We start from the raw sequence: 6420 nt of genomic DNA, 5'->3' as shown, positions 1-6420 counted from the left end.
AAATTTGCTTCTGAAATACTCTTTGTAGGTTTGGTTTTGCATTCATACAATTATAAAGCTGAGTTTTGGCATGGAAAGTTTTTCTTTCACCATAAATTATGAGGGATACTTTTGCTGGGTAGAGTAGTTTGGGTTGGAAGCCATTGGTTCTTAGACTTTGCATTGTTTCATTCCAGGCCCTTCTCGCTTTCAATGTTTCCATTGAGACGTCTGAAGTAATTCTGATAGGGTTACCTTTAAAAGTGATGTGCTGCTTTTCCCTAGCTGTTTTAGGATTTTCTCTTTGGTGTCAATGTTTAGAGTCTTAATGATAATATGTCTTGGAGAGTTTCTCCTTTGGTAAAATATGTTTGGAGTTCTGTTGGCTTCTTGTATCTTGATGGGCCTTTCTTTTGAAGGAGTGGGGAAGTTTTCTTTGATTATTTTGTTAAATAATTTCTACAAGCCTCTGGTCTGAATTTCTTCTCCTTTTGGTACTCCAATTATCCTGATATTAGGATGTTTAAGGGTATACCACAATTTTGTTATATTCTGTTCACAGAAATTTTTGAACTTATTGGAACTTTTGAACTCTCAAACTGTTTCTTTCATCTTGTCTTCAAGATCGGAGTTTTTATCCTTCACATGGTTGACTATTCTTGAGAGCTTCTAGAGATTTTTGGACTTGTTCTATTAGGTTTACATTTTCTATTACTTTTCTATGTATAGTGTCCATCCCTCTGTCAAGCTCCCTTCTCATATCATTTTCTGATTTTCTTGATGCTTCCTAGAGTTCATCCTTGCATTTCTTTATGTCTTCATTTAGCATTGCCAGCTGATTTTTGAGGTCTCCTATTTTTTCTCTCTCTCCTCCATATATCTTAACTGTCTTTGAACTCCTTCCATTTTCTTATCTATTAGGTGATGGCAACATCCACATGATTATCGGCCCTTTGTTGCTTTTCTGCATTTTCTACCAGTAGCTTGGTCAGGGTTGCATTTCTTATAGCTTGGTGTTCTGATCCTAATGACTCTTCTATGTTTTGATTTCAGGTGTTCATTGTAGGACTGGGTGATCTAACAGGATTTCCATGCATTTGATTTTTCATGTTATTTCTTTTGCTCTGTGGTCTGCCTATCACAGTATATGGGCAAGGAGAGTAAGACTGTGGTCTCGATGAGCAGGGGAAGTGGTGCCTTTTGGGGAAGTTGGTCTGGGCTAGCCAGCAAGAAAACTGATGGGCTGAGTGGTCTTGAGCTAACATGTAGGTGGATGGATCAACCTGAGATCAAGCACAGTAGGAAGTTTAAGCAGCCTGTGGCTGATGCCAAGCAGCCTGAACTCCTGCATGGCAGGTGTGCCAAAGTTGCCTGAGCTCTCACAAGGTGATGCACCAAAGCTACCTACACTGGCACTAGGAGGGATGCTGAAGCACCAAGCATTGAAGCAGCCTAAAATCGTGTATGGTGGAACACTGGGAACCAGAAGCAGTCTGAGCTCATCTGCAACAGGACAGTGGTGGTCAGCAGGGCAGTGGTGGTCAGCTGTTGCAATTTTAATACACATAGTGAAGAGAACACTGTTTTTACACTTTTGAGGTACTTCCATGCTTCTAGCCATAACTAATTTGCATTCCTATCAACAGTGTGAAAGACATCAGGGAGGATACAGTCAGCTTTTGGCTGGCAATGATACCTAAAGACTGTGGGGATGGTAGGCCCATGAATAACAGTGACCCACAGAGATGTGGGTAAGGAGAATATGAGTTAATAATGCTGCCTGTCAGAGGATCAGAAATCCATATATTGAGATTTTGGATTTAGTAAGTCTGCTCTGGGTGAAAGGAAAAATTCATTTTAAGAAAGCTTAAAAAGAGATCCCTCAGGGACCCTTGCAGAAGAGGTGGTGGAAAGAATGCAAGAGCCAAAGGAAGGGGAGGAGTGTTTTATGATAGTCTTTGAGACACAAAGTGGCCATGGATTTTATGAATTCACAGTGACTAGTGCTACATAAGACCTGCATAATAGGAGGAAAAAAATGATGACATCAAAACAGACCAGAGACTAGTTGGAAAGAAGAAAAGTTTCAGTGGAAGGGGGATAAGGGAGATGGTGCAAAGGATGGTGATGGGTATTATGATCATGGTATACTGTGTATATTTATGGAAGTTGTTGACAAAAATATAGAAGGGAGGGAGAGAAAGAAAGAGAGGCTGACCTTTGGGATTGATAGTCTCTCTTAAGCAGAGCAAAACAACTAGGTACCCCAAGCTGCCTCCAGGGAGACAGAGGATGCAAGGACTTCTTCATGTGTGTGTTAATCCACACACTACACCTGAACAATAGACTTTAAGGGAATGAGCAGGCCACACACCCAGCATGTACCTATCCTCAGGTAAACAGAGATGAAGGGCAGGAGGCAGAGGCACAACAGCATATGGACATGTGTTCCTGGGCTACACTGGCACCAACACTTAAGAGCTACATGGCCAATCAGCTCTATCACCACCCTCATGTGCACATCAGAGGACGTAGAGATGGAGCAGCCTGCACCTTAGGGGAATGCTAGGGCTCTGTGGTGGTGTGATTCAGGTGTACCCCCATAAACTTAGGAGTTCTGAATGCTAGGTTCCCAGTTGATGGAGATTTGGGAAATAATGCCTCTTGGAGGCAGTGTTTTGTTGGGGGCTGGCTTATGGGTGTTAGCCAGTTTCCTCTTGTCAGTATTTGGCACACTCTCCTGTTGCTGTGGTCAATTTGTTGTTGGCCAGTGGGTGATGTCCACCCTCTCCTCATGCCATCATTTTCTCTTGCCATTATGGATCTTCTCCTTGAGTCTGTAAGCCAAAATAAAATTTTTTGTCCCACAAAAAACCCTGCTTCTGACATAAGAAGGAATCACAACATTGTGATTATAGTTCCTTACATTCTTAATTATGGCCCTATTCTGAGTATTATTTGCAGAGTACCTTTTCTCTTACCCACAAATTTTCATTTACCCAAATGTATTCCATAATTCAATTTCATTTTCAACAAGAAATTAATATGTACTACAATTGCTGGTAGGGTTAGTTTAGTGTCAAGAGGCCACTGGATGTTCACTGTTTTACAGATTACAGCCATTTATATGGTGGGGAAAGCCAATGCCTGAATTAAATATCAGGGAGAAAAATCAGTGTGCAAAAGTAATATCATATTTTAATAATTTGTGTAAGATAATATATTATTTCTTGAAAATCCACACATCATTACTGCTTACTCAGATACATTATATAAAAAAAGAAGCATAAGATATGCATATTGAATATAAAAAGTTATGGAAAATTGTTTTTATTTCATAATGCAGGAAACAGTTTTTCAAAATTTCTTATTATTATCCCAATAACTAGTATTTCAAATGATTAGTGCTACTTGAAAATCTAATAATTAGAAACAAATAAACAAAAATACTCTTTATTTGTAGCCTGGGACAAAGGGTAGAGTTATTCAACACAAATTTTTAACTTCATGAAAATTATAGCTCACAGTTACTCAAGATGTTCAGATTCTATACATCAAACATATAATAAATATGGATGATGTGTGGTGATGAATATATATAATCTCACCAAACAATAATATACAATAGGACAATAGTAGTTCATGGTCAACTTAAACTAAAAACTGATACTCTATTTCAAAACTAAGTAACAAATATTGATATCACCACTGAGGAGTGCCCTCAATGGAATGGGGGTAATGTGAGGGAATATAAGAGTATAAACTTATGGGAGTATGACCAATATTCAATATGTTAAATACATAATAAAAGTGTTTTTCTGTCTGAAATGTATGAAATGTTTGAAGTGACAGATCCACTGTTAGGAATGATGGGCCCTATTGACGTCTTATCAACGATCAGCACAAGTCCAATTGACTAAAAAACTCACTCTGTAAGTGAGAATCGCACAGGGTAATGTGGCAAAAGTGATGAGGCCACACTATGATAGAAGCTACTTGCAACCCTATATAGAATCTGGAAAGTGGATATAGATGGCAGTCAGTGAGACTTTCTAATAACTGTACTCTACATAAAAGACAATGGCCTGGCATGATTGCATCAGAAGTAAATAAGGCAATGTGATGTCAGCACAGTTACTAAATCTTATTTGTGTACCCAATGGAAAATTAATAGATTAAAATAATTTATATAATAAAATAATCTGTGCAAGGTGAATAGTGTCCTCTGCATAAAGTATATCCCAGGAGATAACTAAGGTGATAAAAATATCTTAGTGGTTAAGGTGCTGGCTTGTGAAGCCTAAAAATAATCATGTTTGACTCTCCATATCCCATGTAAGCCACATTAACAAAGGTGAGGCAAGCACAAAGCCACACATGCCCATCAGGTGGTGCAAGCATTGGGATTTCAGCTTTAGTGACTGAGGCCCTAGCATACAAAGTCTCTCTCTCTGTCTTGCTCTCTCTAAAATAATAATAATAAAAAATCCATCTTCTTATAGCGATTTTAATTCTATTTTCATTGAAAACACATTTTCTGAGCTATTCCTGTGCAATAAATTTGCAAGTTGCTCCACCACACTATGCTCTATTTATTTATTTTCTCATACTATAACACAATACCCAAGGCACTTAACAATAGAAATGGAACCGTGGAGGCAACTCATCCAAATGTATAATGAATGTGTTTGTTTTTAGTATGTTTTACTTATCAGAAATATTTCCTTCTAGAGCATCTTCTTGTTCAGGTGTCCTCAGTAGACTAATACCCACCAGGAAATGTTATAAGTAAAGTTTGAGTTAAAGTTTGAAGCTGATCACTGAAATTGAAAAGAAATAAGATAATTAATGGGAAAATTTCAAACAAAAAAGACATTTGCAAGGTTTCATTTTGTTTGTTTGCCAATTCACTGGTCTTTAGAGAAATAATTTATATATGTAAGTTCTGAAATATTTCTATAAAATGATTGCATTGGAAATAGACTATATTGGGCTGGAGAGATGGCTTAGTGGTTAAGCACTTGCCTGTGAAGCCTAAGGACCCGGATTAGAGGCTTGATTCCCCAGAAGCCACATTAGCCAGATGTACAAGAGAGCACATGCCTCTGGAGTTTGTTTCCAGTGTCTGGAGGCCCTGGCACACTGGTTCTCTCTTTCTCTCCCTCTCTCTCTCTCTCCCTCCCCTCTCTCTCTATCTGCCTCTTCTCTCTCTGTCTGTCACTCTCAAATAAAAATAAACAAAAAAAATTTTAAATAGACTATATTTACAAAGATTTCTTTATGAATTGCTCAATTAAATTTATCTTGATGAAAATGGAAATAACCTATTCATATAATTATAAAATTAAATATCAAATGGCTACACTATATTTTTTCACATTACAATTTTTAAATTTCATCTTATCATTTTGGTACAGACCTAGATAAATAATTAACCTAATAGATACTTTTCAATATTCAAATGCCAAAGTGGCAGAGATAAACTGAAGATAGAATTAAATTTTTCTCAAACATTAAGTGAAATTAAATAGCCATTAAAATAACACAAGTATTAAATAACAAATGTTCCATCTTGTGACTATGATTTCATTGTCATAAATTTTGGTGAAATAATTGATTTTTGAAATGTTGGCTTTATGTTCCTGATATTTTGAATTGCCCCATGGAATACATGGCATTGATAGCTTTCAGATATATTAGTCTCTGGGGCCTGTGAGGTTATATAGCTGACTGTTCAATCATGACGACCAGTAGCAGAGAAGTGACTACTGTACAAATGATTTTGTTACTTCTACATGTTTTACTCCTGACACATATAAAGGTTATACAGAGGGAACTAAATTTTAACCTCTGCTAAAACAAAAGCCCTTTTACATTCAGCATGTGCAGTGGAAAAATAAATGGATACAATTCCTTCATTGTCATGGAGGCCTCTCATGACAACCTTCCTATAGCATTTACCATTATAAACTTTAAATAGAAAAAAAAAACCTTTAAATCATGTTAAAAAATATATGTTGTTAGAATTGCTAACAAGAATTATGCATATTTTCAGTTATATATTTCATACATGGCTTCTACATTTTGTGTTCATAGGGTCTTCTTTTCATGAAAGTGAATCCATGAACCTACAATAATATCTAGATCAGAAAGAAGCATTAAAAATATAATGAATAGGGCTGGAGAGATGGCTTGGCGGTTAAGCGCTTGCCTATGAAGCCTAAGGACCCTGGTTTGAGGCTCGGTTTCCCAGGTCCCACGTTAGCCAGATGCACAAGGGGGCGCAAGCGTCTGGAGTTCATTTACAGAGGCTAGAAGCCCTGGCGCGCCCATTCTCTCTCTCTCCCTCTATCTGTCTTTCTCTCTGTGTCTGTCGCTCTCAAATAAATTATATATATATATATATATATATATATATATATATATATATATATATATATA

The sequence above is a fragment of the Jaculus jaculus genome, chromosome 5, assembly GCF_020740685.1.
Source record: "Jaculus jaculus isolate mJacJac1 chromosome 5, mJacJac1.mat.Y.cur, whole genome shotgun sequence".
In the NCBI taxonomy this organism is placed as follows: Eukaryota; Metazoa; Chordata; class Mammalia; order Rodentia; family Dipodidae; genus Jaculus; species Jaculus jaculus.
The sequence above is the reverse complement of the archived record's forward strand: the minus strand, read 5'-3'. Positions refer to the sequence as shown.